The 25,514-nt window shown below is 35.9% G+C and overlaps 1 long non-coding RNA gene across 5 annotated transcripts in view; it reads right to left on the reverse strand.

Annotated features, from left to right (window-relative positions):
* Positions 1 to 812: 812 nt before the first annotated feature.
* Positions 813 to 25,514, reverse strand: part of LOC134758311 (uncharacterized) — a 93,361-nt gene continuing 68,659 nt past the window's right edge. For 3 of the 5 annotated variants that reach the window (XR_010133361.1, XR_010133365.1, XR_010133362.1), the window contains 3 exons: positions 9,322 to 9,454; positions 3,675 to 3,823; positions 813 to 1,895 (listed from right to left, as the gene is read on the reverse strand). This is a non-coding gene — a long non-coding RNA (uncharacterized lncRNA). Of the gene's footprint in view, positions 1,896 to 3,674; positions 3,824 to 9,321; positions 9,455 to 15,675; positions 16,475 to 22,835; positions 23,166 to 24,347; positions 24,421 to 25,514 lie in introns of those variants that run through there. The other 2 variants (XR_010133364.1, XR_010133363.1) reach the window with 2 other exon arrangements.

Raw genomic sequence — 25,514 nt, forward strand, 5'->3', positions numbered from 1 at the left:
TAATACCATCCATGTAAGACTTGACTTACTTCTCATTGCCTTCCACCATGATTGTGAGGCTTCCCCAGCAAAGTGGAACTGTAAGTCTATTAAACCCGTTTTCCTGTATAAATTACCCAGGATCAAGTATGTCTTTATCAACATTGTGAAAACAGACTAATACAAGTTTCATCTGAAAAAAAGCACCCAGTGTGAAGCAGGGTCTGCTAGAGACAGAGATATAGTGGTGGCTCCTGGATAGCATTGTAGTAGGGCAGCTGAGGCTGCCTTGCAAGAGGGTGCAACTAGGCAGTAACCCTGCCAGTAGACAGTGGGTTGTTCAGATTATACTAGCCCATTTCCTGAGGACTCCCCAGCAATGCGGAACTAAGAGTCAATTAAACCTCTTTCCTTTATAAATTACTCAGTCTCAGGTATTTTATTAATAGCAGCATGAGAACGGACAAATACAGGAGGACAATTTATAGTGTTACAGATCTAAAATCTATAACCTACATTTGTACTTCAGGAAACTGGAGAAAGAACAGCAATATGCGGCTAAAGTAATAAGAAGAAAATAAATAATAAAATATGGCACAAAAATCAATGAAATTTAAAACACAAAAACAATAGAGAAAAATTGAAACAACAGTACACTTTTTGAAATGATCAACAAAATTAAAAACATTCTAGTAAAGCTAACCAAGAAAAAAACAAAATTACTAATATCAAAAATGAAAGAAGAATCATCACTATATATCTCAGTGACATTAAAAAATAATAAGAAAATACTATGAACAACTTTGTGCCCAAAAATTAGGTAACTTAAATAGAATGGACCAATTTCTTAAAAGAAACACTCTACTAAATTCACATGGGAGTAATAGATAACTTGAATATTTCTATATATAATAAAAATATAGAATCAATCATTCATTATCAGCATTCCCCTCCAGAGTGGTATACTTGTTGCAATTAATGACCCTACATTAACAATATCACCCAAAGTTCATGGTATTACATTAGGTGTTGTACATTGGTGTTGTACATTCTTTGAGTTTTGACAAATATATAATGATATGTATTATAATATCATACAGTATAGTTTCACTGCCATAAAAATCTTGTATGCTTTGATGATTCATCTTTCCCTCCCCTTATCCCCTAGCAACTACTGATCCTTTTACCATATCTATGGTTTTTGCCTTTCCCAGAATGCCATATGGTTAGAATCAAATAGTATGTGACTTCTTTTACTTAGTAATACACAAGGGGTCTTCAAACAATTCATGGAAAGTGTGTATTATTAAAAAAAAACTCTGCATGGATATCAACTTTTTTGGACCAAAATAAACTTGTACTAACTTGTAATAACATTGCTGAGCAGGACCTAATTTGAGGAAATACAAAGGATAAAACATCAGTTTGAAAAGAGCCCCTGTCAGAGCAACATAAATTTTGCTAATATTGAAGCAATAACAAACATCAACTTTGTGGTGAAGCCTGGATGGAAGAGTGATAAAATCATTGGTGGTTTATGAAAAGTTTATTGAGACAATGCCCCAAATAAATCAGAAGTTTACAGATCAATAACTTATTCTAAGAAGTGATGGAGCAACATTGAAGTATAAGATTGCAGACGTAGACTATTCACATCAATTTGCAAGGAAAAAATTAATCTTGTTCATGTTCTATTTGAAGAAAACTAACAATTTACAGCACAAACAATAGCCAAAACCATAGGCATCTCCATCTGTTAAGCTTACAAAATTGTGACTGAAAAATTAAAGGTGAGGAAATTTTCTACTTGATCGCTGGCAAAACCATTGCACTGAAATCAGCTGCAGACAGGAGCAGAGCATTCAATGGAAATTTCAAACAAGTCAGATCAAGCTCCTGAAACATTTCTTCAGGACCTCAAAGAATAGTAATGAGAGATAAAACATGGCTTTACCAGTGTGATCTTGAAGACAAATCACAAGCAAAGCAATGGCTAACAACGGGTGGAAGTGGTCCAGACAAAGCAAAAATCAATTGGTCAAGAGCAAAGGTCATAGCAATAGTTTTTTGGGATGCTCAAAACATTTGGTTGTTGATTTCTGCAAGGTCCAAGAACAATAATATCTGCTTATTATGAGGGAGGGGCTTTGAGACAGACAAAGCTTTAACAGAACAATGCCTGGAAAACCTTCACCAGAGTCCTTTACCACAACAATGCTCCTCCTCATTCCTCTCATCAAACAAGAGCAATTTTGCAAGAGTTTTGATGGGAAATCATTAGGTATCCACTTTATGGTCCTGATTTGTCTCCTTCTGACTTTGTTTTGTTTCATAATCTGAAAATTTTCTAAAAGGCACCCTTTTATTTCCAGTTAATAATGTAAAACATTGACATGGTTAAATTCCCATGACCCTCAGTTCTTTAGGGATGAACTAAATGGCTGGTATCATTGCTTACAAAAGTATCTTGACCTTGATGAAGCTTACATTGAGAAATAAATCTTATATTTTTATTTTTATCTTTTAATTCCATTTACTCCATGAACTTTTCGAAGTCTCCTTTTACATTTTTTCTCCATGTCTTTTCATGGCCTAATAGCTAATTTCCTTTTAGTTTTAAGTAATATTCTTTTACATGAATGCATCACGCTTTATTTATTCATTCACCCACATGAGAACATCTTGGCTGCTTTCAAGTTTCAGCAATTATTAATAAAGCTGCTATAAATACCTGTGTGCAGGTTTCTGTGTAGACATAAGCTTTCACCTCCTTTGGGTGAATACCAAGGGGCACTATTGCTGGATCACATGTTAAGAGTGTATTTTGCTTTGTAAGAAACAGCCAAACTGTCTTCCAAGGTGGCTGTACCATTTTACATTTCTACCAGCAATGAGTGAGAGTCCCAGTTGTTCTACATTCTTGCCAGCATTTGAATTTTGCCCATTATAATCAGTGTGTAGTGGCATTACATTGTTATTTTTATCTGTAATTCCCTGATGACATATGATGTGTAACATTTTTTCAGAGCTGATGAGTTTCTAAATATGGCATCTGATCCATGAAGTAAAATGGATGGACTTTATTAAAATTGAAAACTTCCACCGTGCAAAACACACTGTTTAGAATAAAAATACACACTGGGAGAAGATATTTCACAACACATATTTGAAAAAGATTTGCATCCACAATACGCAAAGAAATTATAAAAATAAGAAAAAGACTAAATTTTAAAATAAGCAAAATATCTGACTAGATACCTCACTAACAAAGATATACAAATGACAAATAAGCATACAGAAATGTTCAACATGGTTCGTTGTCAGGAAATTGTAAATTAAAACAAGAATATGATACCGCTACACAACTATTAGAATGGCTAAACCTTAAAAATTGACCATACTAACTGCCAATGAAGATATGAAGCTATAGGAACTCTCATTCATTGCTGCTGGGAATAAAAACTAGTAAAGCTACTTTGAAAGACAATTTGGGAGTTTCTTACAAAGCTACATATAGTCTTACCCTAAAATCCAGCAATCATACTCCATAGTATTTACCAAACTGATTTGAAAACTTACGCCCACACAAAACCTGCACACAAATGTTTACAGCAGTTTTATGCATAATTTCCCAAACATGGAAGTAACCAAAATGTCCTTCAATATGATAAGCAAAATCGATAAACCTGTCTTACCTCCATATTCAGCAACTTTAAAAAATGAGCTATCAAGCCATGGCCAAACAGAGATGAATCTTAAGTCCACATTGTTAAGTGAAATAAACCAGTCCGGAAAAGCCACAAAATGTATGATTCCAATTATGTGATATTCTGGAAAGGGCAATCTGTAGAGATGATAAATAGGTCATTGGTTGCCAGGAGTTCATGTTGGTGGGACGTGGGGAGGTTGAATGGGTGAAGCACAGGAAGTGTTTGCACTGTACTCTAACTGGTAGAGTAGTTTTTCAGAGAGAATGGGTTAACAATTGAAATGACAATATATTTATACTGAAATTGAGCTAAGTATATAAATTGTGGATGTTAGGAGCCAGATTTCTCACTGTTGGGGGTAAGAGTTTACAGATAAGCAAGGATAGGAAGCTAGAATGTTCATGCGATGATGGAATGTAGTGGAAGACATCAGTGGGGACTCATGTTGAGCTTAATATCATTACTTTTAATGACAAAACTCACATTTACTTTTGCACCAACCTATTAGATATAGGTGGCTGCATATAGAAATATCTGTAGGTAGGTGGATATATTAGGCTGATATGCATGCATATATTTGTTTTTTCTGTCGGCTGAGAAGCCCTAGAAGCAACCACATCTTAGTAGCAATGAGCACACCTAATGACCAGAATAAAAGGAATCATAGCTTCTTGGAAATGGCTGATTGTAGGACTGTGGCAGGAAGATGTACAAGATGAACCAACAGCAACCGTAGTGCCAAAAACATAGAAAATGGTAATAATAATAATAATAAAACAACAATGCTGGTGGTATTTCAAAAGGATATGGCAGCCAATGAAAGACCTTTTAATGGCTGTAACTGGAATAATTTGAAGAACAAAAAGAAAATACCATTGGGTTATAACTCAAAATATTTTGAAAATACAAATATTTATACTGATTGAATACATATTTGTATAAATAATTAAATGAGGAAAGAATCAACACATATCCTATATAGAATTCCTGGTAACTTATGCAGGTATTCCTCCCTCAAAAAAGGAGGATCCAGCTCCCACTTCTTGTCCAAACTGTGCACAGTGACTTCTTCCCAAAGAGCATGGCATAGAAAGTGAGGAAAAAAATCTTCCAGTGATAAATCTAAGACAGTACCCCAAGCTAGGTGATCGAGGTTAATATCAACAGTGATTACTTAAATTGGTAATACGTACTCTTGATATGAAGTGATGATGAGGGAAATCTGCCTTTTTGGTATTCCTTCTAAAACATAGTGACCCAGTCTACTTATGAGAAAAAAATAAAACAAATTTGAATTTGTTCATTCCACAAAATATCTGGAACATTTCACAAAATATCTGGTTAGCATTCCTCAAAACTGCCGAGGTCATAAAAGATAAGGGAAGTCTAAGAAACTCTCTCAACTGAGACCACCTGAGAAGACATGACTGCTAAGAGTCATGTGGTATCTTGGATGGGATCTTGGAACAGAAAACGGGCATTAAGTAGATGAATAAAGTATTGACTTTAGTTAATAATAATGTATCAGTATTATCTCATTAATTATAACAGATGCACCGTACTAATGTAACATGTAACGATACTAAAGGGGAAATTGGAAATACAGTATATGAGAACTCTCTGTACTCTCTTGGCAATAATTCTGTTAATGTAATGCTGTTGTAAAGTTAAAAAGCTAATTTTCAGATTTATATATAGTCATATATGCACATATGTGTATACGTGTGTGTGTATACGTGTGTGTGTGTTGGTATGTGTGTGTATAATGTTCCCATGAGGTCCAGCCTCATGTCTTGCCAATTTCTCTTGGCACACAGCACACCGAACTTCTTCCAACAAAAACTTGTTAGCAAACTTCTAACATCTCCTCCATTATCACATGTTCTGTTTTGCCTCTGTACTGCCTCTACTAAACCTTTCCTCCCACCTTCTTCTCTATGACTAATGCATCCTCATTCTTTTTGTCTTCTACCAGGAAATTCCAGAAGTCTACTCTAAACCCGGCTAAACAAAGAGGCTTTCCTAAGTATTCTGACAGTATCCCACACTTTTATCAAATAAAAAACTTCTTTAATATTTATACCCACAGTAGAGTGGGAGTTCCCTAAAAGGAGAAACGAGGTGGGACCCGAAGCTGTTTCTAGAAACACACCACTCCCATCTCACCATCCACATCTCCTTGCCACACTTCACTTCACCATTTCACACACACACACACACTCACACACACACACACCCTATCTGTAAAGCTTTTTTCACCTTTCCATTTTGTTAACTTGTTTATTGTTCAACCCTCAGCCAAGGGGTCACATTCTCCAAAAAGGTCTTCTTGAATTTATGGAGATTTTAAGTGATTCTTTAGCATCCTACTTCCTTGAACACGAAGTTATATTTGTGTTCATCTCTCCCACTAGTCTAAAAATGTCATTCATTTTTGTACCCCTATACTTTCAAAAAGGTCTGATACATAATAGAATGTCAAGAGATACTTAATGAACTGGCTTGAACTGAACTAGGCAGCAATTTTTCTCTGGAAGAAGCATACTAAAATTGGTGGTTCTATTTTTTTCCAAAAGGGAATGAATCAATTTGGAAACTGAGAGTCAAATTTCAAACAAAGTACCAGCAAATGCCTCGGGCAAACTAACTTTATTATTAATAGGACTCATAATCTACAACTAACTGTTCTTACTGCTGCTTTTAAAAGCCAAGTATTACTATTCTAAAACTAAAAATGAGAGATAGTTTCGATGAGTAATATTTTCAAGGTAATTCACAGAAATAATTTTGATATTCTTCTCCCTTGAAAATCTTAACATCTCTAAAACACAAAGTTATGTACAAAATAAAATAAATGCTAATTTGTAACATATTTTGTTATTTTGATTGTGGAAATGCATGGATATTTATTAATATTATTATTGTTATTATTATCTTACCTTTGTCTTCAAATATTATAGAATGCCCTGGTCTATTTGTTCTTAGGACATTCCTTTACTCTCTTTTTTATTTGTTTCCAGAAAAAAAAATGTGCCTTGTTCCGACATACTAAATAAAAATTTAAGATCCTACTAACTTCAGGCTTATGTAATGTTAATGCATTTCTATTTTATTTTCCAATATACTTTGGATTAAATATTAATTTTGGAAAAAAGTTACCAATGTAGCATAAAAATGTAGCTTTTTAAAAATAAAAGCATCAACAAAGACTAAAGAAAGCAGGATATTGTGCCGAAAAGAGACTTTAACAACTGTGTCATGGTCACAGAAGCCTGCTGTTTAAAAATTAATTTTTAGTTTGAAAACATTACCGGCAGGACCAGGAGTATGCAAAACATATTCTCTCATTAACAGAGCTGCTCCTTGGAGCATAAATGCCAAATGTTTCAAATTAAGGACCAAGAATACTTTGAGCCTTAGAATAATGTGATGTAGAACTGAAAGTATATAAAATTGTCTCCAACTAATATTTTCCTAAGCAAAAATATTTATAAAAATAAAAAACCAAATACTTACTTGTTTTATACATAAGCATGATACACCTTGAGATCTTTTTTTCAGTATTTGCTTTTGAATAACTAATTTTTTCTAGAGAAGGAGAAAAAATTATCTTTTAAGTTAGTAGAGTGACCTTAGAATAATTTTCTCTTGAATCACTTATGCCCTCATTGGACATTAACTAAGTACCTGATGTGAACCAGGGATCGGGCTAGGTGATGCATACAGAGCATAGTCATTGACCTCAAAGTGCCCTAACTTTTATTGGGGATCAGACAACAAGGCAATCAGAACTCAACTACAGAGGCAAAACTGTGTAGCCAGTTCAGATATGCTCGATGATGGCGATCATTTACCACAAAGCTTTAACTAACAGTGTATATGTAGGATGTTAAGCATTTAGCATTTCCACTTAATATATGAAGTAGTACGTAGAAGGATTTGAGATATGCTTCCCTAAAGAAATTTGCAAAAGGCTTTTAAATTTGGTTCGTGTCTTGGCTGGCTCATTTATCAGGGTTGTCTTTCTCTTTGTCTTTGACTAGGCTATTCTACTACTCTATAGAGATAGAAATTTGTTTACAGTGCAGTAATACTGACGTAAATAATTCCTGTTCATAAAACTGCAAATTATATCATTGAATGCAATTGATTATGGCCCTGTAGACATTCAAGAGTTTTGCCAGTTTGCATCCATTTGTAAATGTGTTTTAGCATCTGACTATAAATGTGCTGCTTTTGATTTATCTTACAAACCATTTGTCACATCTCACTGCTTTTTTCATTAATTAATGAGTCAAATAAAATCTTTGACATGTGATCATTTTATATCTCTATGAGAGTCATAATTTTATGCTTTTTAAAAAATTATTCTTTAACAGGTGGATAAAGAAACCTTAAATCAGAAGAGTATCTCTGAATATTGGTATTATTTATATTTCAAGGGAATGATTCAGAATCTACCCAGGGTTCATATGCTGCTATCATTGGTACTTTTTGTTATGTATTCCTTTGGAAACTGAAAGTGATGAGCTGAAACCATGAGTTCCAGGAGAAGTATGCCCCAGCAAAGAGAAAAATGTGAGACAAAAATCACATGGTAAATATTTAGAAAGACAGTCCATGGTTACTAGCAGCTCTTATTTATTCTGACCAAAGTAATCAAGAAGCATATATACTCTGAAGCATGTGATGCCTCCTTTTATAGCCAACTGTAGAACACTGAGCCACATGTTCATAGCTCATGGAGTCACTTAAGGTATCTCCATTTGCTTTCAGAGCAATAACACTTTTTCAAATAAATTAAAAGCCTGACCGTTTAACTTGAATCACTTCATATCTTAAAAAGCAATCTTAAATGGAAGAAAATACAGGCTTTACATGTTTCTTGATGTAAATGAAATATACCAATTTACCAACTTGTCTGCAATATGGTTCAAAATAGTTATAGATAAGTGTATACATAGAGATATATGTAAAAAGGAACTTAGAATGAAAGTTCCAGAACACATAAGAGTCAGCAATATCCATGCTGGATGTGGTGCCTCATGCCAGTAATCCCAGCACTTTGGGAGGCCAAAGTGGGCAGATCACCTGAGGTCAGGAGTTCGAGACCAGCCTGGCCAACACGGTGAAACCCTGTCTCTACTAAAAATGCAAACATTAGCCAGGCATGGTGGCATATGCCTGCAATCCCAGCTACTAGGGTGGCTGAGGCAGGAAAATCATTTGAACCCAGGAGGCGGAGGTTGCAGTGAGCCGAGATCATGCCACTGCACTCCAGCCTGGACAACAGAGTAAGACTTCATCTCAAAAAAAGAAAAATAATCAATATCAAAGGTGGTATAGAAGTTAAAAAGTACATTGTCAATAATAGATTAAAAAGCTTTTAAATTCCATGCCACAATAAGAATATAAAAGTGTCAGATGATCATAGAGAAAAACAAAACAAAACAGGAGTGTTGAGGAACATTCATTGGAGAGAGCTGTGCAGGGAGATATATATCCCCAACTGGGATGTGTCAGTTGTGCTACTTTCTAACTCCATGTAAACAGAGAGACCTTAAGGATACCACTTAGATGCTTAATATGCATCCCCACAGGGAAACACAGCGGACTTGTGTCTGCCACCTACCTGGAAGATCACAGGCAAGGTACAGGATTATTGTCCATGTATATAGCAAAGCAAAAAAGAAACTTCTAAATTTGTGGCTGTTCACATTCTCAAAGTTTCTCTCAAAGTGGATAAAAGAATACCATCACCACTCCTATGGATAAAATGTTGGAGAAAAAGAGAATCAACATTAACCTGTCTTAGGTTCTGCTGTCAAAAAGGGTCACCTGGAAGGTGCAGCAGGCCTCATAAGAGAGAAGATAAAGGGACAGGCATTTGTAGTAATAAAATATGTCATCCTGAATGACCTGCAAAAATAACCTGAGCTTGACCGGGCGCAGTGGCTCATGCCTGTAATCCCAGCACTTCGGGAGGCCAAGGCAGGCAGATCACGAGTTCAGGAGATCGAGACCATCCTGGTCAACATGATGAAACTCTGTCTCTACTAAAAATACAAAAATTAGCTGGGCATGGTGGAGCATGCCTGTTATCCCAGCTACTCACAAGGCTGAGGCAGGAGAATCAACTAAACACAGGAGGCAGAAGTTGCAGTGAGCCGAGATTGAGCCACTGCACTCCAGCCTGGTGACATAGCGAGACTCCATCTTAAAAGAAAAAATAAAATAATAATAATAACCTGAGTTTATGGGATAAAAAGGTTAGAGAGAGATGACAAAACCCAGGCAACCTTTGTAATCTTATTACTAAAAAAAGAATAGAAATACACACACACACACACACACACACACACACACACACACACACACGTAATTGCAAAGGAACTGGATAATTCTAACATGTAAAAGCACATGTTAAATTCTGAATAAATAAATACAATAGTAAATGAAGGGTTTTAACTTTAAGACAAAGGGAATACAATGGTAGGGCACATAGGAAGGCTTGAGACTGAGAAATTATGGAGAGAAGGGCGAAACGAACACAGAATAGAGATAATAATGCAATAAGCATTTCCCAGACAGAGAATATGGCCAAGCTAGGCCAAGAAGGAGAACATGCATTGATTGGGTATCATATCTGCAACTGCATACTTCAGTAGTTTGCTGTGATTAACTCTGTTAGTGTACTTTGCATTCAACTGCTGATACTGGTGGCTGAAAATATACATATGCCGAAAAACAAACTCACATATGACTTTCTGAAACTTCTTCTGTTATACTGATATCATTCCACTATTTACCAATCATGTACTATCTAATATGTTACAGTAACATTCTTTTTAGCAGAAGACACTATCTCAACAGAGTAATAGAGGCTGTGACAGGAACAAGCAACCAGTGGTAGCAGAGAGTATTTGCCATTGTCAGTGTAACTAAAGGAGAGATGAGCAAGAGTGGAGGGATTCCTGTTGGTGAGGAGTTCAAAGAACACAACAGTTCTCAAGAGTGTTTAAACTCCCGGCCCTAGATAATTCAAGGTCTATTCACAAAAGTAGCAGTATTATAAAAACTTTCCTTCCCTTCTTGAATTTCTTCTTCCTGTTCCCAGTTCACCTTGAGGGAGGGAGGGAGTGATATTTAGATGAGAGAAAATTATATTTGTAAAGTGAGAGAGAAAAAAGGTTAAATATCAAGGTGGAGAAAGAGAGAAGTAGCCATTTGTGTGTCCCTCCTGACTTTGATGCTTCCATGTCCCCACCAAACAAGCTAGAGAAGGGAGGGATACTTAATTGTCAGCTATATGGCTTTGTATGATGACGGAGTGAGCCTGAAAACCACAGGATTGCCAGACAAAGGAAGATTCAGCACCACCCAATTAATTTAATGTATAATAGATAATGAAACTTGAGGTGCTTCATGCTGCAAGCCATTAGCCCTGAAGCATATACCTCAAAGATTAGTGTTGATAACAATCAAGCTGTCCAATTATCTGAATGGCATTTTGTTTTTGTTTTTTTGGTCCTTTTGTTTGTTTGTTTGTTTTGAGACGGAGTCTCGCTCTGTCTCTCAGTCTGGAGTGCAGGGGTGCCATCTTGGCTCACCGCAACCTCCATCCCCCTGGGTTCAAGTTATTCTCCTGCCTCAGCCACCCGAGTGGCTGGGATTACAGGCATGAGCTACTAGGCTGGGCTAATTTTTGTATTTTTAGTAGAGATGGGGTTTCACCATGTTGTCCAGGCTGGTCTCAAACTCCTGACCTCAGGTGATCTGCCCACCTTGGCCTCCCAAAGTGCTGGGATTACAGGCATGAGCCACCAAGCCAGGCCACAGATACTCGAGGTTTACTTTAGGAAAAACAAAAACTAGATTTGATGTCTTTTTAAAAAGTTGGGATTATAGAGTCTAAAGCTGTTGCACTGCCTTGGCCTCCCAAAGTGCTGGGATTACAGGTGTGAGCCACTGCGCCTGTCCCTGAGTAGCATTTTGATAACAGACATAGAATAAACACACACACACACACACACACACACACACACACACTTTATTCTGTAAATTTCGTTTTCAGGAGACTATCCCTGTACTGTCCTACTTCATTCTTCAGATATATAGGCAAAGACTAAATTATAAAAATGCATTGTTATATTATTATAGAAGAAAGATGGATACATCCAATACTATAAACAGGAAAAATATGTTAGATTTCATATGCCACTTATCTAAATGTACTAGTTAGGACAGTTTCTTTTGTAAGGCATGAACACCTAACTCATTGAACAAAGGAGGTGGTGGGGGAGTCCATCAACTCATAATAGGAAGTTCATAATTATACTAGTTTCAGGCATTGACTGAACCAGAGAATCAGAAGATATTTTCCAAAGTCTTACTGGTCTTATTCCCTCAGCACTGTTATTTTCTGTGTGGACTTTTTTCTTTGGCAAATAGGATTACATCAATCTTATAACTACTCATTCCAAGGGAATAGTGGTACCTATCTTTCAGTGGTTTCACCAAAACACCATAGAAGCATTCATCCATACTAGTTGTTTTGGTTTTATTTGCTTTCTCTTAAACTACTGCAGCCAGGAATGTACTGTTCTGACTGGCCATGGCTTAGTCATGTGCCCAGACTTATGGCATTGGGTCTGAACTACTTGGAACAAATTCATCATAAAGAAAGAAAATATCTATTACCAAAAGAAGGAAAGAGGAGAAATTCAAAGTGGCCAAACAGATAATTTTAGTCATCACAATGGCTATTAAAATAATGTCTTCAGAGTCATTTAACTGAGATTAGAAAATTGGGATAGATTTAAATGAATAGATGAGATATTGTATTGTGCACGTCTATAAATAACATATTTATCTTTATTGATAGGAAAATAGATGGGTAAATAAATATATACATAAATGGATAGACCATGGATGTTGACTTTTAAAAGGATATAGAAATATACTAAGATGATAGAATCTCTAAAATATTAACAGGTATTCTCTCTGGTGGTGAAATTATGAATAATCTATTTCCTTCTTTGTTCTTTTTGTCTCCATATTTAAGATATATTGAATACACACATATATCAGAAAATAATCTTAATTTTATAATCAGAAATAATCTTAAAATAAGTAAAAACTGCATTAAATCTGTCAACATAATTTTCTGTGTCACGATGTTTACTATCTCAGTGAAAATGAAGTTTATTCTAGTGAAATCTAATGAGAGGCAACATTTGTTTATCAAAATGCTTGTAATCATAACCTCTTTTCTTCTTTTCTTCCCTGCACTTTCATTACTCTGCTTTCCCCCTCTCATAAATTCATAGGAAGTCATCACTAAAAGGGGCCTTTGGGGTATCTAGTCCCAGACCTTTATTTTGGAAATAATGGAACTCTAGTGCAGAAAAATGTGGGGACTTGCCATCAGTCAAAACAAACAAAAACAAAAACAAAAACAAAAACAGAGTGGCAAAGTAAAACTATGTTCCCGGTCTGCCTGCTCTGAGTCAGGTAACCCATTCATCAAATCTTTTTCTTATTCATTATTTCAACATGCATTAATTGTATCTAACATTTTCAGAATACTGTGCTAATTTACTGTAATATATACAAGGGCATATTTTGTCTGGTAGAGAATTATATACATTTATATATACAATATAAATATAACATCAGGTAAAAATTACTAAGTGTCTTAAGAGGAAATTTCTTTCTAGAAAGATGAGGATAAATCAGACCACGCAAACTGAAAACATAGTAGACTTCGTAAAGCATATCTCTACATAAAAAGTACAAACTGTTTTCCTTCAGATGTGTATTATGCAATATGTTCCTTAATGTGTATGTTCAACGTGGGTTACAAATGTTTATTAGCTATTTTCAAGCCATACCTCAACTAGGAATCTTCCAGTCAATCTCCCAATTAGGGTTTCAGGGACACCAAACACAACTGGCCATGTGGTAGGAGTTCCCTTTTCAGTAATTAGAGAATATATTATTAATCATTTTATTCCATCAAAGAATTTAAACCAAGAAGGCTTAAAAGCCACAAGGACGACTCCGTATCTCCTAGGAGTCAAAAGATGTGACATATCAGTGTATATATATTGTGAAACCTGAAAGATTTTGGTAACAAGATTATATATTAGTGCTACAAAAAGCAATAGAGAGAGATAGACGGTGAAGTAGATTGGCATTCTTTTAAACTGTATATGTGGCTGCAAGTTAATCTTGAGTTTCCATAAACCTTTAATTATATAATTTTACATCTTCATGCTATAAGAAATTCCTCACAAAATTCTATTTTATTAAAAATATACTGGTTTCATTAACATAAGAATGTGTATTGATGGAGTGAAAAATATACTTGTAATAATGTTTATATACTTAAGGAAAGTTCAATAATTCATATTGAAGAACAGGGTACATTATGGAAATTCGATGGTGGGTTACATTTTAATTCTGAAGTAGAACTATTTAAATCTAAAAATAAATTAACCTCTTAGTAAACTCTTTGCCCAGAAATTATTTATAGTATTTAAATAACTACTTATTTCCAAGTAATAATTTTTATTAAGTAGGGTACTCATCTGAATGTTAAAAAATGTATGTCCAGGAATAGTCACTGTTTTAAGAGTGCTTTTCACACTCCCCCTCCTACCTCCAATCCTACATTTTTTTACACTTATTTGGCTTATATTCACATTTGACTTGCTGGCATTTTAGAAAACCTCTCTCCCACTGGCTCTGAAAATGTAATTTTTAAATGTGTAGTGTTTGTTCACAGTTGGCTACTTTATCATTTTGTGCTTATATGATTTTCTTATAGCTAATGATGCATTTCCTTTTCGCTTACTGTGGCAAAAAGAGAAAATCCAATCCATGCACACCGTTCTGTGAAATCTAATGTGTACAGCAGTCCTTCTGGCAATCTGAATCAGTGATGATTAGTAGATATCTAATGATTTTCTTAGTTTTCTGTAATTCCTTAACTCTTATTAATTGTTGAATTTTAATAACTAACATTGTAATGTGAATGAAAGAAAGAAGGAAAGAAAGGAAGGAGGAAGGGAGGGAAGGAAAGGAAAAGGAAGGAAGGAAGGGGAGAGGAGGGGAGGGGAAGGGAGGGAGGAAGGAAAGGAAGGAAAGAAGGAAGGAAGGAAGGGGGGAAGGGAGGGAGGCAGGAAGGAAGGAAGGAAGGGGAAGGAAGAAAGGAAAACGAAGTTCTCTGGAACCATTATAAAAACAGCAAGAGAGGAGAAGGAAGAGTAAGGGAAGGGATAGAGTGGAAAGAAGAGAATGAGGAAAGCTGAGAAGGAAGAACAGAAGGAGTAGAGGGAAGAAAAGAAAAACCTGATTAATTATATAACTGAAATACTACGGGGTATCAAGTCAGAAGGAATCAACTCTGTTAATACATGTCCTTGTGCTTTATTGAAAGCCAAAATTTACACAAACTAGCTCTTCACAGTCCAAGTTTGCCAGATATTTGGCAGCATCCCTATACACAAGTTGCTTTTGTTATAAATGTTGTGATCACATATACTGAATAATAAATGCACACATTTGCATTACTTAAGCAAAATAATATACTCAACTTTCCAAAGTATCATATTCAACAAGCATTCTGATGGTAAATCAATTATTTTAATCATAATTAGAGCAAGACCTTTTCTCAATGTTGATCATCTGTGATGTCTGAGCACACTGCTTAATCAACTTGTGCCTTAGTATTCTCATCTGTAAAATAGCAATAATTACTATTATCTCTAACAATTACTATTACCTCCTTATTAGAATTGTGAGACATGAAAAGTTGTATCTTGCAAATAGTAAATGTTCACTAATAAGTGCTAGCTATTATTATCTATTACACACAGCCTTCTGAATGGCTTATTTTGAAACTTTGAGGAAGATAGCTTTTGGGGGTTTCCCCAGAAGCAAACCCTGAATTTTAGTGCAAGGATTTTATTTGGGAGGTGATCTCAGAACACACAGGTAGATTGCAGAGTTGAGACAGAGAAGAAAAGGGTGACAAAACAGGGTTGTAAATGAGCAGGTATCCCAGAGGGGCAGTAGGGACTTAATCCAACTGAGGACCTCGAAGTAATACTAGAATATTCCTCAGACTTTTCCCACCCAAGGATTAAGACAGTGGGTTACTTTTCCAATGACTGCCACCTGTCATTACTCTGGAAGAATAACTCTCCAGCGTTCTCATCCTGCCTTGCACAAGGGACATGCCTGCTCTTGTTCCAGGAAAAAGCCTTAAGGCAGGGAGCAGCAGAAGTCTGTAATATGAAGGCAAGGTTGTGTACAGGAGCAATGGAGAGCCAAGAAAATACAAGCAGATCCCTGAAGGGGACAGTTACACATACACAAGTTTTTCAAAATTCTGCTTCTAAAATATTCTTTCCACAAATATGTAATGAGCTTCTACTGTTCTCAAATTATCAGACCAATTGGAACTAAAAGATAAATCAGGCATGGCTTTGCCACTCAATGAACTAACAGCCCATTTGAAAAGTTGAGGGAATAAACAATGCTACCTTGATTCTCAGGCATCCTTCTGCCTCCTTCTCCATTAATTTCTTTTTTTCAAATATGAAAAAGTGATGCATATTTAACACCTCACTCTTGATGAGTAGAATAAATTCTTCGTCTTCCTTTCCCAAATTTCTGGCATGTATTAGGGAGGATAAAATTTTCCTGGTGTTCATTTGAGAGTAGCTATGTGGCTTTGGGCTAGGTATTTAACTTCTTCAAAAGCCAATTGTCCTTATCTGTAAAATGAGATGAAGACATCTGTAATATAGGGTGCCTTGAGCATTAATTATGCATCTAATGTGCTTGGCACTGTGCCTACCATAAATTTAGGACTCAGCAAATGGCCATTTGTTAGCAAGTTGAAATTTTTCAAATGCCCACAACCCATTGCTATGGAGTGTTTGGAGTTATAAGAAGAGAGCAAGGGTTTATGGAGCAAGACATTGAATTTTACTAGAGTAGAGGAGAGATTACTGACCCAAGAGACAGACTCAGGTGTTTACCACTTTTCTTCACTCCTACAGCTGTGCCAAATATTTGAATTATTTCAACTTCTCTGATACCCCCTTACCTCAATGAGAAAACTAGGATAACAATGCCTGCTTAACCAACTACAGTAGGAAAGCGTGAGACATTAAATAGAAATCCATAAGAGCCATTTGGAAAAAATCAGCCAATATAATTAGAAAGAAAAAATGTTAATTTTAAATGATCAGAGGAAAAAATGTTTTCTCACATTAGCTATGATATTTCGGTGGAAACAAATCAGACAAAGGCAACCTAATTTTATTAATATTTTTGCAATGTTATTAGACGAAGTGTACATGCTAGATAAGCCATTAAATATATCCATTAGTTTATAACAACAAAAATATCATTTTAGGATATTTTGTCATACAGTTCCTAAGCTCTTTTGTCATAGAAATGACGTTAGACTCTGAACTGAATTCTTAAACAATTCGATAGAATGGAAGAAACATTTCAGGTAGTGGATTTGCTCCCTGGGGGCTACCACCTAATGCTAATGACAGTTATGGTACTTTTGTTGGAGCCATAATGACATAAAACATCCCTTCAGACAGCTCTCAGCTGCTGTCACTTTCATTTTCATTCTTATTAATTCATCAAGATTAGAAAGGTCGTTGGAATAAGATGGGTAGTGAATGAGTCATATTTGATGTGAAGTTACGGAGTAGAGTAAGCCATTCTCTTCAGGTTCCTTAGTCCAATCAAGCTGCTATAACAAAATGCTATAGACTGGATGGTTTATAAACAGAAATTTATTTCTCACAGTTCTAGAGGTTGGGAAATCCAAAATAAAGTGTCAGCATATTCAATATTTGGTGAGGGTCCATTTCCTGATTCATAAATGTTGCCTTCTTGCTGTGTTCTCACATGGCAGAAGGGGCAAGGCAGCTCCTGAAGGCCTCTTTCATAAGGGTACTAACCTCATTCCTGAGAGTCTCATCCTTATGACCTAATCATCTTTCAAATGCCCCACCTCCTAATACCAACATCTTGGTGATTAAGTTTCAACATATGAATTTTAGAGGAACACAAACATTCAGATTATAACAGCAGAGAAACTCAAGTTTCCTGTTGGTTTCTTTTTAGAACTCTCCTAAACTCAACATATACTACCAAAATAAACTGTGATTTATTGTCACTCAGTTTTATTGGTCTGGAGGTTAAACATGTGGTTGACTCTATACAAACAAGTGACACAGTCTTCTAAACAGCAGTGTAAAGAAAAATCAATTGACTAGGAGTCAGGAAGGATGAGTTCTAAACCTGCCTGCCTGTTATTATTCAGTCTTTCACTTGTAAATAGCAATAAAAAATACCTGCTTTGACTACCCTACAGGGAAGTCAGCAGAACCAAAAGGCTACATATACTAAGAGGAAACCATCTGATATGGTTTGGCTGTGTCCTCACCCAAATCTCATCTTGAATTGTAGTTCCCATAATCCTCATATGTCATGGGAGGTGTCCAGTGGGAGGTAATTGAATAGTGGGAGCAGTTACCTCCATGCTGTTCTCATGATAGTGAGTGAGTTCTCACAAGATCTGATGATTTTATAATGGGTTTTTCCTGCCTCTTTGTTTGGCACTTCTCCTTGCTGTTGCTATGTGAAGAAGGATGGGTTGTTTCCCCTTCTGCCATGATTGTAAGTTTCCTGAGGCCTCCCCAGACCTGTGGACCTGTGAGTCAATTAAACCTCTTTCCTTTATTAATTACCCAGTCTCAGGTATATCCTAATAGCAGCGTGAAAATGGATTAATACACCATCTCTGTATTTATGCTCAAGTTTATAAATACAGTCCCCTCATACATTTTCCAATTAATTGCTCGTGTACTCACCTGGTCAGTCATAGAAGTCCAAAAGTTTTTGGTAGTGTTTAAAGCCTAAATGTCATGTGCTGTTCTGACATCTTTGAGTCTCGCTGGGCCCTGAAGGCCTAACTGTGACTTCTGCTCTGCCCAGATAAGATTCCCACCCGAACAGCCAGTTTCTTTATCAGATGGACAAACTACAGTCCATCCAGTCCTCAACCTACTCAGTTTTACTTCCCTACCAACACAAGAAATCATTGAAATCAATCACATCCTCCCATAGAAACCAGGGGATATCTCATTCTTGTGTAACTACCAAACCTGCCCCTCATAGTTGCTGTTTTTTTATACTGTTCCCAAGTGTAATCCCAATGTGGTTCTTCGTGGTGTGAGGTGTCCTCCTTTCCTGGGCTATGAGTATATTTGACTGATAAATGGCTGTCTATCTCATCTGTCTGGGGCCAGATATTCAATTTTCAGCCATATTGTACTAAGGTGAGGGGAATCCCTCCTTCACCAAGAGGATAGACAGCAGGTGATCAAAATACCCGCTGAGGGCTCCCTTGCAAAAATTACCAGAAGCCATGAAGACTGAATCCAAAAATAGAGCAGAGAAAGCATTCAAATCTGATCAGTTAACTACTGCCCTTGCTTCTTCTTGACTCACATTAATACTGCAGTTGAGGAACAAGTGTAAGACAAATGCTTAGTATGTGGATGCCTTTCTCCTCTGTCTCCCGGCTGATATTTGTTTCCACACTGGGGACCAAAATCACAATTCTGTCTACTCATATTTACCCTCTCATTCATTGTCTCCCAGCATCTCCAAAGTTGGCTATATCTTGAAAGGATATTTGGTTTCAGCAACAGATTATGCCAAAAGCAAACATCTTACACAACATCTTAGTCCTTTTTGTGAGTCTAGATTTCTAGTCCTCAAGGTCATTTAATTTCCAGGACTAACTACTCCCTCTACTACTGGCCATAATCTAAACCGCTTTGTTTTACACCTAACTAATTCTCTAACTTATATGCCTGGAGTACTGAAGTTGAGATATTGCTTCCTACCCCCACTCCAGAATGCCCTGAGATCCTTATGAAAATTGAGTTGCTCTCCATCTAGTTGCTAAGTCAATATCTCAACTAAGAAATTTTAGCTAACCCATTCCATTTTTAGGCAAGCTCTAGCTCAAAGGGGGCCCATTTGCCTTACATTTACGTAGTTAAAAGTGTACAGCATCTCACTTCTACCAAGGGTATATGAGAATTTACTGAATAGACTAAAACAATAACAGAAACATAGATTTATTCTGCTACAGATAACAGGAAGGAATATTGTATTTTAATTAAAAACACTTTTAACCATGCTCTAGAGCAGCATAGTCCAAACTAAATAGAATATGAGCCACAGATTTAATTTTAAAATTTTAAATTAAAGTAGCCACATTTTCCAAAATGAAAAGAGTAAGCATATGTAATTAATTTTGATAATACGTCATATTTAACCCAACTTATATAAAACATGATTGTTTCAGTATGTAATCCATAGTTAAACTTTTTGTTTTGATAGGAAGTATTCAAAATTCAGTGTTTACAGTTAGAGCATATCTTAATTAGGATTATCCTTATTTTAAGTGCTCAGTAGGCATATGAGGCTAGTGGCTGCCATATTGCACAGTGCAGTTATAGTGAGAAAATGCCAGAATTCTCATCCCAGCTTCATTTTCTGTTGGCAGTGTAACCATGAGCAAATTACCAGAAATCTCTATACTTAGTTTCCTTACATGTAAAGAAAAGATGATGACAATTGTTTCTATATCAAATGGTTGTTACTGGGGTTAAATTAGCTAGTATTTAACAATATGGAACTAGTTAGCTCCAATTAGCTAGTATTTAACAATAGGGCCAGGTGCAGTGGTTCACACCTGTAATCCCAGCACTTTGGGAGGCTGAGGTGGGCAGATCGCCTGAGGTCAGGTGTTTGATACCAGCCTGACCAACATGGTGAAACCCCATCTCTACCAAAAATACAAAAATTAGGCGGGAGTGGTGGCGGGTGCCTGTAGTCCCAGTTACTCGGGAGGCTGAGGCTGGAGAATGGTGTGAATCCAGGAGGCGGAGCTTGCAGTGAGATGAGATCACACCACTGCACTCCAGCCTGGGCAACAGAGCAAGACTTCACCTCAAAATAAAATAAAATAAAATAAAATATAAAAAAAAGAATATGGGCATATTAAAACTTAATAAATAATGAATGCTATTAATGAGTACAGAGCCAGAGCCAGAACAAGTGTCTCTCTCTTTTTTTTTCTCTCTCTCTCTCCCTAGTCCTGTTTTCTTTCCATTATTATGTACTGACCACATATGACTGCTTTTCTTTTAGCATTGGGAAAATTGTGGACCACAGAAGCACTTTACTTTCAATGAGTTAAGTTTTCCAACTAATCAGATTTTAAGTGAAAACTTAATCAGGTTTCTCTGACTTGTTTCCTTTTATTTCCTTATCGCCTCTCTGACTTTCTCATAATACCTCTCTTTTCCAACACACTTTGTTCCCTTCCTCAGTTCCTCTCTGTCATTGGTCAAGTTACTTGATGTCTCTGGAACTCAGTTTGCTCATCTGTAAAATGTGGATCAGGCAACTTTCCTCTTGGGATTTCTGTGATATTTAGTGATGCAACACAGTAAGGTACCTATACAGTGTCAACCATTAGTGTAAGATATTTGCAGTAAGTTTATATCTCTGTCTCCAAAATTATAGTCTCTTCTTTCCCTGTAACCACTTTGCCATACAATTATTATAAGTGCTTACATATAAACAGGGATAATAGAAACAATTTCAAGTAAAGTTTTTTTTTTTGCGCTACAATCTGTTATTTTATTGCATATACTTATGCACAGAAGTGTAGACTCTCACACATACAAACATGCACGTGGGGCAGACACGCACAACTGAATAGATTGTCAAGGAATCTTTGATTTGAAAATTGAAGGTACTCTAAGGATTATCAAATCAAAGCTTCTCCCTTCTTCTGCATATTAGGCTGAAAGAATTATAAGGAGATTGGCCATTTCCAAGGTTACGCTGCCATTACTGATAGGATTAAAAACAGAAAACTGAAATGATGCCAGTCTATTTTTCTGTTGCATTCACAGACTCTTACATGGACCCAGGGAAGAGAAATGTAAGAATCTTGCTCTTCAGTTTGTACCAATTATGTGATTTTATTAAAAAGTTAGCTTCTAATAAACATGTTTTTCATTTTTTTAATTTCAAGTATTATTACAGACTCCATAAAAAAGAAGTATATGAAGTAACAAATATGAAAAGCTAAAATTTTACAGATAAAAAAGAATGTTAATTTGGTATATATTAAGTAATCCTTTGAAAAAAAATCTTAGTTGCTGACCTTTATTCAATATCTGAAAATTGAAATAAAACAATTAAATATGTGGTGGTTGTGATTTTCAAATGTACTAGGAATTATCTAACTAGCTAGTAACATTTTCCCATAATATCAGTTTACTATTTTGTGTATTCCAGTAGAAACAATTAAAAAATTTAGAAGGAATCGCCATTAAAGACTAGAGTACAAACTGTGACCAAAGCAATACAATTTTTCTCTTTTTAAAACTAATACTTCCAATCACTAGACAACTAATGATATACACAAACACACAATACTTTCTCTTGAGAAATCTGCACAATAAATTTTGTAAGCACAAGAAACAATGCATCTTCAAAATAGCTATATCTGCATATTGTTATTAAAATATATAAAAACAATTTATGATTAAGTTAGATGATTCTGTGGTAATGGCTATGAGTTATTATTGCTTGTATAAATTTATTTGTTACTTGATCCTGATTCTATTTAGGGTGACATGAACTTTCTATTCAAACCTTTTAATTAAAATGGGAATTTTAATTAAAATGGAAGTATTTATGCTTAATTAAAACAAATTAACATTGCAGAAGATGTTTAATCTTAGTAAATAATATTAATAAATTAGGGCGAAATATATACATTTTGTGAACAATTTATAGCAATGTAAAACATTTTTAAAGACTAATAATGTTAAATTAGTCTTAATGACACTCTTACATTTAGAAATTGCTACAGTAAACTATTATTAAAACAGCCAGATATTTGTCATACACACGCATACACACACACACACCAAAAAAAACAATAAAAGCAGTAAATGAAATACACTGTATTATTATTCCAGAAGTTTTTGTTTAACAGGAAGCATTTTCTATATCTTTAATCATGTAATTTAAAAGTGCTAATTCTTACCCAAAATGTATAATTCTCTGAATGAAAATAAATATATAATGTCAAGTTGTGAGTAGGTCAACATACAGTTACATAGAAATTATGGAGTGGAAAGTTACAATAACCAAGATAAAAAAGTGTACTAAACTCAACAGTAGATTTGAGGTGACAGAAGAAAGAATCAGCAAACTTTAAGGTAGATCAATAGGGATAAACAATCAGATCAGTGGGTAAAAATAAGGAAAAATGAACAGAGCCTCAGAGAGCACAGTGTGCCATTAAACACACCAACAGGAATGTCATGAGATTGCCTAAAGGAAAGGAGAAAGGGAGAGAAAAAACGTGAGGAAATAATGGCTGAAAATTCTTACAAATTCATTAAAAACACATCTACAAACCCAATAAACTATATGTAGAATAAATGAAAAAAGAGCCACAACTAAAATTATCATAGCCAAGATACTGAAAGCCAAAGATAAAGAGAAAATATTGTATCCTGTAAGACAAAAATGATTCATCACTTAAATGGAACTCCAGTAAGATTAACAGTTGACTTCTCATTAGAAACAATGAAGAACAGAAACAAGAAATGAAACTGTCTTTTACAAAATGAAAATGAAACAAAATTAATCCCAGATATGCCAAAGCTGGAACAATATGTTGCTATCAGACCTGCCTTAAAAGAAATGCTAAAGGAAGTTCTTCAGGCTAAAAGCTAGTGACATAGGCTGTAGTTTCAAATCTACATTTGAAAAACCAAAGAAGTAAAGGGAAGTATGAAGGCAATTAATAAAATATATATATATATATATATATATAATAATTACAGCATATTTTCTCTGTTCTTATCCTCATTTTAAAAGCAATCGCATGTCCCTGGAAGCACTCAGATAGCAGGGCAAGTGACACCACCCACCACCACTGGTAGCCAAGCAAACAATTCTTGCTCCAGCTTTGGACCCAGTGGTCCTACTTTTTCTGAAATCACCCATCAAGCTTCGACTCCTGTTATCCTGGGAAGCACCTGGACAGCAGAGCAGGTGATCCCACCAACCTCCACCACCGCTCGCCAGGCGAGCCTCACTTGCTAGAGCTTCCAGCCCAGGAGTCTCACTTCTGCCTGAATTTTCTAAGGGGCACCACCTGCTGTTACTGTGGAGACACCCAGATGGCAGGGCAGGCAACACCATCCACCTACCCCTGCCTCTCATAGCCAGAAGGTCCACACACACTAGTTTCCAGCCCAGTGGTTCCACTTCTGCCTGAACTCTGTGGACAGGTAAAACCAAGTGTTTCCCCAGAAAGCACTGAGACAGCAGATTAGGTCTAATCCAGCAAGAATACAGCCTGTCTCCCAACTGTGACTCCAGACTGAGGAAGTCCCAGGGACAAGAACACCTGTCAAAGAAACATGCACATGAAGAAAGTCATTGAAATAGGCTCCTTCAAGACCCATGAGCAAACTAGAATCAAAGCCAGTCAACTGAACTCACCTTTATATCACAATCAAATCCCCAAAGGCATCAAGGAAGATAAAAATAAAGGAACTCATCCAAAGGATAGCAGCTTCAAAGATCGAAGGAACATTGGTCCACACAGATGAGGGGGAAAAAAAAAAAACAGTGTAAGAATTCTAGCAACACAAATAGCCAGTGTCTTCTTACCTCCAAATGACCACACCAGTTCCCCAGCAATGGTTCTCAACAAGGGTGCAGTGGCTAAAATGTCAGAAATAGAATTCAAAATATAAATAAGCATAAAAATTGTCAACATCCAGGAGAAATTTGAAACCCAATCCAAGAAATCTAAGGAATACAATAAAAAGTTATAAAAGAGAAAATATAAAATAGCCATTTTAAGAAAGAATCAAACTGAAATGATAGAGCTGAAAAACTCACTTCAGGAATTTTATAATACCATTGCAAGTAATAACAGCGCAATAAACCAATCTGAGGAAAGAATCTCAGAGCTTAAAAACTTGTTCTCCAAAATAACTCAGTCAGAAAAAAATAAAGAAAAATAATGAAGGGGAAAGAACAAAACTTCTGAGAAATATGGAACCATGTAACAAAACCAAATCTATGCCTCGATAACATCCCTGAAAGAAAGGGAGAGAAAGCAAGCAATTTGGAAAACATATTTGAGGATATCACACATGAAAATTTCTCCACCTTTGCTAGAGAGGCCAACATTCAAATCCAGGAAATGCAGAGAACAGCTGCAAGTTACTACACAGGACGACCATCCCTAAGATACATAGTCAACAGGTACTCTAAACTCGAAATAAAAAATGTTAAAACTAGCTAGAAGGAAGTGGCAGGTCACCTTCCAAGAGAACCCCATCAGGCTAACAGCAGAACTTTCAGCAGAAATCCTAAAGCCAGAAGAGTTTGGGGGATTACATTCAACATTCATAGAGAAAATAAATTCCAACCGAGAATTTCAGATCCAGCCAAACTAAGCTTCATAAGCAAAAGAGAAATAAGACTCTTTTCAGACAAGCAAATGCTAAGAAAACTTGGTACCACCAGATGTGTTTTACAAGAGGTCCTTATGGAGGTGCTAAATATGGAAAAGAAAGGCTGTTACTGGTCACCACAAAAGTACAGTTAAGTACAGAGACCATTGGCTCTATAAATAAACCACATCATAAAATCTGC

Source organism: Gorilla gorilla, chromosome 3 (assembly GCF_029281585.2).
Source record: "Gorilla gorilla gorilla isolate KB3781 chromosome 3, NHGRI_mGorGor1-v2.1_pri, whole genome shotgun sequence".
In the NCBI taxonomy this organism is placed as follows: domain Eukaryota; kingdom Metazoa; phylum Chordata; class Mammalia; order Primates; family Hominidae; genus Gorilla; species Gorilla gorilla.